The 12,271-nt window shown below is 42.4% G+C and overlaps 1 long non-coding RNA gene across 1 annotated transcript in view; it reads right to left on the bottom strand.

Moving 5' to 3' along the window:
• Positions 1 to 2,051: 2,051 nt before the first annotated feature.
• The window catches only part of LOC149858254 (uncharacterized), an 86,601-nt gene continuing 76,381 nt past the window's right edge, over positions 2,052 to 12,271 (bottom strand). The window contains exons 2-3 of the long non-coding RNA XR_016443965.1: positions 2,718 to 2,806; positions 2,052 to 2,162 (exon numbers count right to left, since the gene is read on the bottom strand). This is a non-coding gene — a long non-coding RNA (uncharacterized LOC149858254). The remainder of the gene's footprint in view (positions 2,163 to 2,717; positions 2,807 to 12,271) is intronic.

Raw genomic sequence — 12,271 nt, forward strand, 5'->3', positions numbered from 1 at the left:
CCAAAGTCTCTCAATAGCTGGGAGTGTAGGAGAAAATCTTGTGAAAGTGCTCATAACCTTGCATGCAAGAAAAGTCATACACCATTCTTCATCTCTGTAGAGTGTATTTTAAATTGAAAAATAGGACTGGTTGTCTTGAATAGAAATAAAAAGTTTCCATTCCATAGTGATTGTTTTATATGCATCCTTCTGCTCAAATTTTCAGTGATTTATGATTTAACTAGGACTCAAATTCTTGGAGGTGCAAATAACTGGAGGTGAAATCCTGTATCTGCAATTATTCACACCAGCAATTTAGGTCACTTGGAGCCAAGAGACCTAAACTCAAGGCACAGTTAGCTCTGCCTGAAAAAATGAATGTCAGTCTCTGGACCTGAACATTTAACACAATGGAAGTAGTTTCATCTGCTCACTACAACTGTACTATTTCAAAAAGCATAAAACATATTGTTTCTCTGTCAAGATATGTTACAGGTGCACAAGATATTGTCTGTCTGTTGTGAACTGTGGTATTTTGTTATATAAAATGTTAGTCAGTTTACTAGTGTCTGTACCAGGGGTATCAAACTAATCCACTCTCATGGGCTAGGTGAGGGTCACTGGGCCTGTCTGTGAGCCAGACTGGGACCAATCCCCTGTGCAGTGTCAATGGCACTGGGTCTGGCCTGCCCACCACTGGGTCTGGCCTACCTACCAGCACAGAAGGTTGTTCTGGAGCATCACATTCCTCATGCTGGCCTCATATGTTGCATGCACAGCAAGTCTTGGGGGTGGCACCTACTGCACACTGAACACAGGGCCTGGCTTGGCACACATATTCCACACAGAGAAGCAGGCTGGCATGTGGCATGTTCTGCATGTAGCATTCTGCCAGAACACCCCTTTACGCTGGTTCTGGCACAGCCCAGTCCAGATCAGCTCTAGACCTAATTCACTAGCCTGATCCAGTAGGGCACCACATACAGCACGCGCCTTGTGCTGGCCCCAAGCTGTGTTCATGGCAAACAGCACCAGATCCAGCCCACACACAACACACAGTGCACAGGGCTGGGTTCAATGCATGGGGTCAATCCAGCAAAACCCATGAGCTGGATCATACAGCTCTGTGGGTTGGATTCAATTGATGGGTCATATGTTTCACACCCCTAGTCTACATGTGTTTCACACCCTAGTCTACATGGGTTTTATCTACCCGAATCATCCAGGCAACACATTCTAAAGTTCAAAGTGGTTAAGATGCTATGTAAGGACTCAAAGATGTCTTAATTTAGGGTTACCATACATCCAGGTTATCCGAGACATGTCCTTTTTTGAATCCTCCAATCTTCATTTGGGCAGTTTTTTGAAATCTGAACAAATGTCTGGGATTCTGCTCTGCTCCACTGGTGAGAACAAGAGAAGGATGGTTGGAGGCAGGGAGTATCATATGTGTGTGTGCACATGCACATGGCCAGCATCCAACCAGGCAGGGTGGTGGGAGCAACCTCAGCAGCTAGTTGCAGGTAAGTCTATGGGGAGCGGGTTGAGAGGGCCAGGGCGTGGGGACTGTCCAGGGTGTATATGTGGCAGGGGTGTTTGGAGGGAATGGGCATGTCAGTGCCCATGCTTGCATAGGAAGGGCAGCCCCAGAAGATGCTCCCTGGAGTGGGGTGGAGCATGGGGTGTGGGCAGGCCACCTGGCATGGCTCTTGAGCCCCAGCCCAGGGCAGGGGGTGCCACAGGCCTCCCCTCTTCTTCCCTGCAGCCTGTACTGGGGCTGGGCTGTGGCCCAGGAATGAGTGCCAGCAGCACAGCCCAGGGGGCCAAGGGACTGTGGGTCACGAGTAAGGGACACTGGCAGGCCCAAGGTGTGAGGGGCAGCAGCAGGGACAGGGGGCTGCAGGTTGGGAGTGAGGGGCCTGGCATAACCAGGGAGGTGTGGGTTGGGAGAGAGGTATCCCCCTGACAGGAATCTTCTTTTTTGGAACTGGAAATATGGTTGTAAAAAGGCTTCCCCACCTCTTCAGATTTAAAAAAAACCCCAAAGAGAACAAAGGTACTTACTGGACTGACAGGAATCCAGACAGAAGGAGAAATGCAGCCACCAGAAAGCCATGTCAGGAGCTTCCAGTCCTTCCAGTTTGGCATCCACAAAATCTGATGCCCTTCTATGGAGGTGAGCCCTGGGGAAGAGAAGAGGGAGTGTAAACAATGGTGTGGTCTGACCTGCAGTGGGATCAGCAAGGGGAAGGCTCTGGAGGAGGGGAAGAGAGGGAGAGACAATCCCTGAGCTCAGAGGAGCTTTAGCTTCAGAAGATGTGCTGCAAGGTCTATCTGCGGTGAGTGGGAGGGACAGAGAGTAACACTGGAGACAGTTTCACTGAAGAAAGATTGTTTTTTTCCCATCTTTTTCTCCTTGTGTTTGATATATTACCAAGTAACTTAGAGAGGAAAACACTGAACAAAGGCGAACCCTCTAGGGGAAGGGAGGCCTTGAACAGAGTAAGAATTGCAGGCAGCTGTAAGTAAACACATTGCTTAACCATGGGGTATATATATTTTCTCATGGTTTTTACTTTTGCTTTCTTTGGGATGCCAGTTTATACCCAGGACTGATTTCACTGAGGAGTGTTCTCAGAGTCTGGGGAAGAACTGATTTCATAGTAAAAAAGAAAGAAGACAGAAAAAGAATAGAAAGTGTCTAGCATCCCAGAAACTTGAGACCATTCAATACTTACTTAACTTGTATGTCTGCTGGCAGTTACCATTTTCTGTCAGTCATAACCATGAACGGACCTATTTCGGGGTTCACCCGGACATTTTCCATCTGAAAAATAGCATTGAAGGAGATGCTGAGCTAAAGAAAAGTAAAGACCAACAAAGAAATAGAATATCTGTTGGTGGCTAATATGAACTGCCATACCAGAACATCTGGTTGGTGTTTGGCTTGGGTGTAAGGGGAGGTTAGAGCCCCAGAGGAGACAAGCCTCATATATCTTTAAAGTGAATTCTCAAAAAGGGAACACCTCCAGATACCCAGAAGTAACAACAAGATGTGGCAGGCAGGCACAGGGTGATTACCATTGCTAGATTCTGCAAGGATAAAGTTAGTTTTTCCTTTGGGCACAGCACAACTTAGTGCAAGATCTATGGAGACTTTGATTTTCTCCAGAAGACGCTGACATTGGTAACCCTACTTAACTGGTTTTGATTTTTATTAGTACACAGTATCAACTTAGGCTAAACACTGGCTGCCTGCAGACATTATACACGTGTATAAGCATAAAAGAAAAAACTCAGGCTTTACCAAAAGCATCAGCATGTTATTTTGGCTCAGCTTTGTAGTGTCTGCATATACTGCATGCTTCAACCGTGCTTTTTGGCATTGTTATCTAAAGCTGAGTCAATCAGCTATTAGATAAAAGCACCAAAAAAGTCTTAGTAAAGCACCTGATCTATACAGAAGTTGGGCAAGTTGGGTCCAACTAACTTCTGGGCATATACTGGGCTCAGCCCAGGAATGATCTGAATTTAAAGTAAAGCACCATTTTTTTAAACATCTGTCAGCAGCCTGTATTCACTGTATATTTGGTGAGTTTTGACTGAGGATGTCAAAGGAAAAACAGTGAAATATGAGAACATGGGAACATTCAGAATGTTGTGTTTCAACAGATAAGGGAGTATGAATGATCAAGTCATCCCAAGTCAAGAACATACTTCTAACAGGGCAAGGACACCCCCGTTCCTCTGATGTTACAAAGTTGCAAGTAACGGGGAGAGTCCGGTCAGGGCCATGACAAAATAAATTACTTAGTAAACACAGTTGGGAAGGGGGTTACACCCAGGGTGAATGTTGACTGATTAGGAGCCAGCAGCTATTTAAGTCCACAGCAGAGGGTTTTCCTTTGCCCCCTGGGGCACGGTGTGCAGAGATTCAGCGGGGACGTCAGAAGCAACCAACCCAGCAGCGGAACAACTTGCATATAAGACTGTCTGACCAGGTGGAGGTAACAACGGTGACCAGTGAAGCAAGGAGGTGAGGGAGAAAGGAAAAACTTACCAGCCAAGAGGGGGTCCCATGGAGAAAGGATCCCTTGGTACCAGCAAGAGAGAGAAAAGACAGTGGGACTAGAGTCGAGCTGACTGGCTCAGGGGAGTGGGCTGCACAGTGGTGGAGGGCAAAAGAAAGACCATGAGCTGTGAGAACAGCCGGGGTTCTTCACAACCTGTGGGCAATTCATTAATAAACCAATTTTCTTTTATGCTGCTTGCAGGATGATTTACTACACCGTCTCTTGTTGGGGAATTAACTTCTTATTCTTCCATCATTCGAAAGCATGGCAGGTGAGCCCCAAGGAGAGAGATTTCATTATTCACCCCCACCTGGCCACAACACTGTTAAAAGGGTGCTGTTTCAGAGGAGTCACTACATTTTCAGAAATACTGTTGTAATTATTTTAATAAGTCTGTTCAGCTGACAAGCTCTTCAATGATCTACAACTGAAAATGAATCTCACAAAAAGTAAAACCCTGACCATATTATTAAACATAGCTCAAGCATAGAGACAAAATTGGAAAAGTAGACAGTAGGGCAAAGTAGCACCTTAGAAACAGAGATATAGTTAACAAGGAAACTAAGAAGTGTGGGGGGGAAAGCATTCTATAAATACTTTAGAAAGACTAAGAAAGATAAAGAAAATATAGGTTCCTTACTGAACTGGAAGCTAAGAATGATGAGGTGCATTTACTGTGTTAGAATATTGAAGTGTTTAATTCCCCTTTTTGTTGTTTACTTCACTCTGTACAAAAAAGGTCAACTATTAGATGCTTCACACAATTAGCATCAAAGAAAGTGGAAAGAACAAAGTAAAGTTTATTTCAGCTCATGGCAGACATTATTTCCATCAAAGAACAGGTGATACCACTTGATGGAAACTGCCACAGCATGTGACCTGCTTCTCGTTCAAAGGACAGAGGTGGAAAAAATATCATGGGAACTTTCTCTGTCAGAGCTCATCAGCAAGGGGAGCTGGAGAGCTCTTGGCAGGAGCTGTCGTCCTTCTCTTCATCTGTGATGGGAATGAAAAATCTACTGGACCAGAGAGGGTATTGAAGAGGGCATAGATCACTCTAGAAATATCAGTGCTCCCCCTGTACACCATCCACTTCTGCCACCATCAGAAACAGGCCTATTTGAAATGCCTTAGAGTCATAGGCCTTGGCCCATCATGGAAAACTTTAAGCCTCCCTTAAGAAGAGAGGCCACTGAAGACACATTAACTGAATACTTGGGACAACAAAAAAGAAAACAGGAAAGGGAGTGAGGTCACAGGGTCACTGAGCAGAGCTCGCCGGTCATTGCACACTGCCCCCTGAATAAGTCGAGGGAGCCTGTAGATGCCAAATAGCGAAACTCTGCCCCGAGATGTGAGCAAAGGAGTGACAAGAAGACAGCTCCACACTTGACTACATTCTCCCCAGCCAGAGCCTCCTTCCTGGTCTTATAGATAGCCAGCTTGGCCAGAGCCAGCAGGAGCCTGACCGGGAGGTTCTGGGACTTTGTGGGGCCATGGACAAAAAGGTACATAACAAAAAGGTGTGGGGAGAAATGCAGCCAGAATCCCCATCAGAAACAGGATACTGAGCATTTATCTGACCCAGTATGGTCCTGTTCTTGTTACCTCCCAGGTAAAGGAGTTGCTTCCCCCAACTCTTGTGTGGATCTGGGGATACCCACGCAAAGGGCCAGGCAACTGGGAGATCAGGGGCAGAGGGGCAACAGAAAACTCAAACCCTCCAGGGAACTTCTGAGGTGCTTATTTGTATGTGCTTGTCCTGCCCCCAGGGTTTCTGGAGGAAAAAATCCCTACCCCATCTTTTTTCTGTGTCAGACAAGTAAAGCATTTCACTTCAGGGTTTATTTACACCTTGGCTTTCACCAAGAGGTGCTAATGGCTTCTTAAAGCAGAGTTCAGGATGGCTGAAGAAAGGGAGGAGGGACAGTGAGTCATGCCATCTCCTATTTCTGCATCCTGGGGCATCAGAATTAACTGAGTCAAGAGAGTCCCTTGCAAGGAGGGAGAGACAGAGAATGAGAACAATCTACCCTGAGATGCCAGAGGACCTGGCCAAAAACCATCACCCTATGTGTGACATGCTACATATAATCACTGAGAAGTAAGGCTGGCAGGGACCTCCAAAGGTTATGTAGCCCCTGAGAGCTACCCATCTCTATCCAGCCATCCTATACAAATCTATAATCTTACTTCTTAGCAAAACACTGATCAACTCTAACACAACACAAGACATAACACCCTAAATTGACACAGGCAAAGTAAGGGGCCAAGGCAGCCAATGTCCTGCTTCTGTAAAAGATTGATACTGTACACTCAAGAGATTCCAGGTTTAGGGCTATGCCCCTTTCCCCACCAATACAGAGGAGATTTCAAGCTTGACAGAAACTAGCTTCTACCTTTGTCAAATATCTTTGCAACTCATTGGCCATTGCTATAGCTTGTTAGCCGTTTTTACTTTGCATATGTAGTATGTATTACGCAATTAACCAATTAATTACACAATAAATGTAATGTATGTCAGGGACCTTAGATAAACTAGATATTTTTTAAATTAGCAAGCACTATGAGATTTGCCCTTGAGTACTAGAGGAATTGGCTCAAGTAATTGCAAAGCTATTTGCTGTCATCTTTGAGAACTCATGGTAAGGGAATAGAAAATTGAAAAAGGACTTTTAAAAAGAGAAGAAGAAAGACCCAGGGAATTACAGACTGGCCAGTCTAATAAAGGCCTGGAAAGATACTGGTAGGAGCATAAACAGAATTTTATGTCCAGATTTGGGTAACAAACTTTTAGGGAGGAAGAGGGCAAATTGGGGAGAGTCCAGTAGAATATAACAAAAAATATTAGACATCCAGAAACCACAGTTTATGAAGTATGGATGTAAGAACTTATATGGAATTACTTAGTCTAAAGAAGAGAAGACTTAGAGGGATTTAATGCCTGTCTCCAAACACAAAAAGGATGACATTCAATCGTTCTCTGGGTCAACAGGGGGCAAGAAAAGTAGTAATACACTTCAATGGCAGCAAGGGATATATAATGTTTATATTAGAGATAATTTTCTACCTATGAAGGTAAATAAACACTAGGAAAAAATTCCTGAAGAAGTTGTAGACTCTCTATTGCTGGAAGTTTGTAAGTGCAGATTAGGAAAACACTTGTTTTGGGATAGTTTACACAGGGATGATCCTACATTAAGCATACTGTTGACCTAAATGACCTCTTGTCATCCTTTTTAGTCTTATTTATTTATTAAGATTGCTCCCAACTACAAATATAATAATGTTTGTAATGTATTAGTTATTCTCCACTCTCCTATTACTCTTCATTATTCAGCATTATCCCAACAAACCTATAGCCAACTTAAATTTGTCCTCTTTTTTTGTTCTGTTGTGGAATAATCCCGTCAAATATACATTGCTGATTTTATAGATTGTTCATGAAATGTGAAATAAAGATTCTGAAAGGAATATTGTTCCACTGTACTCTGAGTTATGAGAGGGTTATAAAGGGTCTCTTATACTGCAATTGTGGTGGTAGAATAAGATAATATTTCAATGGATAGCATTAAAATGATTGATCTATTTTATGCTATCAAATATCTTGATTATATGGTGTTGTAGGCCTTGCAAGTACATGTTACTGACAATTTAGGGAGACTGTATAGCAACTAATATATGCAGGTTTTTCATAGGGAATACTATTGCAGACCACATTAAGGTTATATTAAATTATATTGGAAATGGATCACTGGAATTGAAAAGAGATTTTCCTATCTCCTGATAGCTTGCTATTTTGATAGTTTGGAAATTATTATAGCACAAAGTTAAACCTGGATGGGATTAAAAGTCGTAATGCTCAAGTATTATATGGCAGTGGGGAACTGGACCCATCCCTTAACTGCTCATTTCTGAAATAGCGTATTCTTTTTTTAAAGGTTTCTCATTTTAATTAAGTATAAGATAATTTGTGAATTTCTGCTGGGCTGCGCTGAACTGTTCATTCACCTTAATATTTTTAATGACACACTTTCTCTAGGAATCTTCACAAGTATGAGCGTTTGTGTGTTTTAAATGTGCAGGAAAAATGTAAAACAATTTGGGAAGTACACATTATATTATTCAAGATATTCCAAAATAGTGACATAGACTGCTTAAAACATCCAGAAGAAAGGATATCCATCTGAAGAATTACTTTCTTCTTCATCCTGCAACACCATCCAGCATTTTTTTGTCAGTTCATGTGCCCGTTCTACACATGTAGGTGACTATATAGGTGCAAAGGCTATGCCATCAGAATTAGAAATCCTACCTGTGCCTATGAAGTATTTTTTACCTTAGAAGATGGAAAAGGCCAAGCAGATGACCAATATTGGACACCGAGACAACACGGAAGGGACAGAATGCCACCTTACATCCTTTTGTAATTTTTTTTTAATTTAAAAGAAGAAAGTTTTATTTATTTAAAACACATATGGTAAAGAGAAGGAAGGGTAGCTTCCAGTAGGATTACTTTTTCATGTCAGGATTAACCAATTGTTTTGTTTGGAAACAAAAAATAGTATGGAGTTTATTACAGCTTTCAAAAATCAAATATAACTAAGCCCTCTGATACAAACTCGCGTAAGTAAAAAAAAAAAGGCTAGTTGTAATATAGTCTCAGTTGAAACGGATGTGCTATTTATAAATGCAAATGCTACCATGTTAATTGTTCCTGAATATTAGTATCTGAATTCATACAGTTCAGATCAAATATCCTGGATTACTGGCATCTGAGTAATAGGATCATAATATCACAAATTTTACCTGAATTATGAACAAGCTTGAACCTCTGAGTTATGGGAAATTTTACAGTAAAGCAAATTATTCTATTGTTAGCATGGTGAAATTGATGTGAATGCTAGTTTTATTGAGTTGTTTGCAGGGTCTGGAAAGCATTTTTCATTTCACTATGTTCCAATTTACAGGAAATTATCAAAAGTTAGGATTGTAGTGTCGTGCAGACAAAAAACAGATTTTTAAGTAAGAAAATTTCCTGTCAATGAGAATCCCTGAATTTTGGACAGCTGTATGTCAGCACCTCAGTGATTTTTCATAGGTTAGAGAGACCACAAACAATTTTTTTCTAGATACTAGAATTGGTATAATTTACAGACATTTTACTGCCAATAAATCTAGAGGGATTAACAAACTAGAAATCTAAAAATTAGAAATCAAGCCATTTTGAGTAAAACAAAGCAATCCATTAGAATATGGAGATGGCTTGTCCCTGACTTTCATGTTAAAGATAAACCAAAATTAGGACTTTTAGGGTAGGCGAGGATTACTGTGGAGGATATCTTGTATTGGAGGACAAACTCCATTCCTGGGAAGGATTTAGGCCTTATAAAGACATTGATTTTCTCCTGGGAGTCATTCTCCCAGCAGAAACCATGAATGTACAGATGTTCAATCTTTTTCTCCAAGAGTGAAAATGGCTGTTCTAGGAGAATAACCTGGGAACAATCTGTGTAAATCATCCCCAGATGGTATCTATACATGCTGTGGCAGGAAGCCACCTTTGTTTCTCCCCAAAATCTCTGTGCTGTGACAATTTGATTAGGATGGGCCTAGCAGAGGAGACACACCTTTACCCTATCTCTTTAGGTAACTGGAGCTGGCTGCATTCCTGAGGGAGGGGGGAAACCTGTTCCCTCTGCCTACATGACTGGTATGAGCTACCGGGGTGAGGGGCTTCTTCCTGGTGGGCTAGAGTCTGCCCGGCAACTAGTGATGTATTTCAAATTGGTTGGCTGACAGCCAACAGGTGCTGGCCTCCATTGGACCAGGTGAATGAGATCACAGGGGCTATATAAGTTAAGACTGCCCAGGAGGAAGGGGCAAAAGCCATGTGGGGGACTCAGACTTAGAGAGGAGCTTTACCATCTGAAACTGGCTCTCTCCCCCATAACTCATGAGCAAGGAACAGCCTGCCCCCAGAGGGCATCTCCAACAGCCTCAGGATGATGCTTGTGAGCAAGCTACTCAAGATCTGATTAGATATATAGCTTGCAGTAACTCAGATGTGTGATCAAAAGGCTACCTCAGCCACACTGTTTGCTCTATGGGATTTCTATGATATTGCTGTATCTTGTATCCTATTTTCACCCTACCCCTGTAATCAATAAAGTTCTCCCTTGTGACCGGTGTAGGAGACTTATTGAAGGGTGGGTATAAACTATGCCTGAGAGGCCCCTTAGGTCTGTGGACTAAGAGGGACTTTCTTTTTTGGCCCCCAACTTGGGGAAGTACCCCAAGTGCCTGTACTGGGTCAAGTCCCCATAGGGCTATTAGGACTGTGTCTCCCCGAGGACACAGGCCCAAGAGAGTCCCTTCTCGGGGTGGTGGCATCTTACATTACCCCCAGGCTAGCGTGTTGCTCCAGGAAGGGGGTCAGCCAGATGTGAGGCATCCCTAGGGAGGCACTCGGAGCCTGGAGGGTGGTCAGGCACAGTGAGGTGAGTGGCTTAACGCAAGAGCACCCTCTACTGGCCCACCACACGTGCCATGGATTCTCTCAGAAGAGAACATAGTCTTCCAGCAAACCCCTCCAACTCCAGGGAAACAGTATGTCACTCTGGATTCTGCTGTTCCAGCAAGGACCAGAACACACTCCTTTCACAATTCCTGCATTGTGCTGAAGAGAAACACAGACTGCCCAGGCAGCCTGGGGCAGACAATCAGGGCTTCCCTATGTACTGCTGCCATCTGTCACCAGGCAGAATAAAGAAACCTACAGACCATAGTGAAGTGCACGCATGGGTCGTCATTTCTTCCACCTCACTCCTCACCACCACAACCGTCCCCTTGCTCTCAGCTACACAGTGTCAGCTTTCCACTCCTCAGGGCTTCAGTACTCAAATGTGTGTACATACAGCTCTGGGTAAGTTTCTGTATCAGGAGAACAAACATAAAGAATTGCCCCAGATTATCTGAATGTGTGTACACAGCCTTAGAATAACTTTTGAATGCAAAGCATTCTTCATCGGGTCACCTAATGCTAGGTGCCAGGTCACCTGGTAAAGAATGCTTCATATTTGAAAGCTTGTCTAGGTTTATCCCAACTATACAGTTGATCAAATAAAGATTTTAATCTATAACAATCCTTGTCTCTTGCATAATTTCTGGACCACCATTGCTACAATATCACCCCTACATAACTTCCTAGGTTATATTTTGGATCACTTTGTCAAAGCAGCAGTAGGTAATTAATCTGAATGAAATTTTCTAGGTAAATCCAACTATACTGTATAATTATTCTTGAAGTGGCTGCTTCAAAATGCTCTGAACTTCATATGAGTCTTTTTTATTGACTTCAGTGGTGTTTAGACCAAAGTGAATAAAATGAAAAGCTGAGCAGTTTTTGTGACCAGATCGTATTGTAAGGCATCCAGAGTCACTGACAACATTACTTGGGTAGACACTTGTTTTTCTGCTGTTTGAAAGTTTAACCATGGTAGAATGATTTCTTTGGCCCACGATAGTATTATCTTTATATGCAGAGTTCATTAAGCAGTATTTTTACACAGAGCTCAGTATAGACAGGGGAGCATACACTCTGTGTTGTCTCTCCCTATGTCTATCTCAAGGGAATTTTAGTTCTTTCTTGTTTGTTGCTCTGTTGGTCTAAACTAAAGGGAATTTGGTCTAAAAATGTACGTGACGATCTCTGAATATGAAAAAGTAAAACATCTCTATGCTACTTTCACTGACAGACCTTTTTTCTTATCCCAAAAAGTAAGGTTAGCAGTATTGGCAATAGAAGCACAAAATTTCAGTGGATAAATATGGAATGAGGCTGATTTTTCCTAAGCTGTCACAAATATAGGAAACATTTGTAAAACACAATCCCGTAATCATATGAGAGGTAACATGCCAGACCCATATACTTAAGTAGTTTTAATATTTGTTTTTCTTACAAAGCCTCTTAGGAATGTATGTTATGAGGGAAAGGATGAAGTGAAAGACAATAGAACCTCAAATTGCAGTGATGGAATTGTTGAAAAAAATCCATAAAAGACAAAGTTCTTCAATCTGTGACTGATATGCATTCACTATCTTAAAGCTCTGCAGAAAGAATAGATTTATGACTGAATAACTGGATAAGCTTTTGCATATGAAGAGAGGAGAAAAAAACTCCTACAGCAGTAAACATTTCACATGTTCTCCCAGAGTCA

Source organism: Crocodylus siamensis, chromosome 8 (genome assembly GCF_052110815.1).
Source record: "Crocodylus siamensis isolate JL-2025a chromosome 8, ASM5211081v1, whole genome shotgun sequence".
NCBI lineage: Eukaryota > Metazoa > Chordata > Crocodylia > Crocodylidae > Crocodylus > Crocodylus siamensis.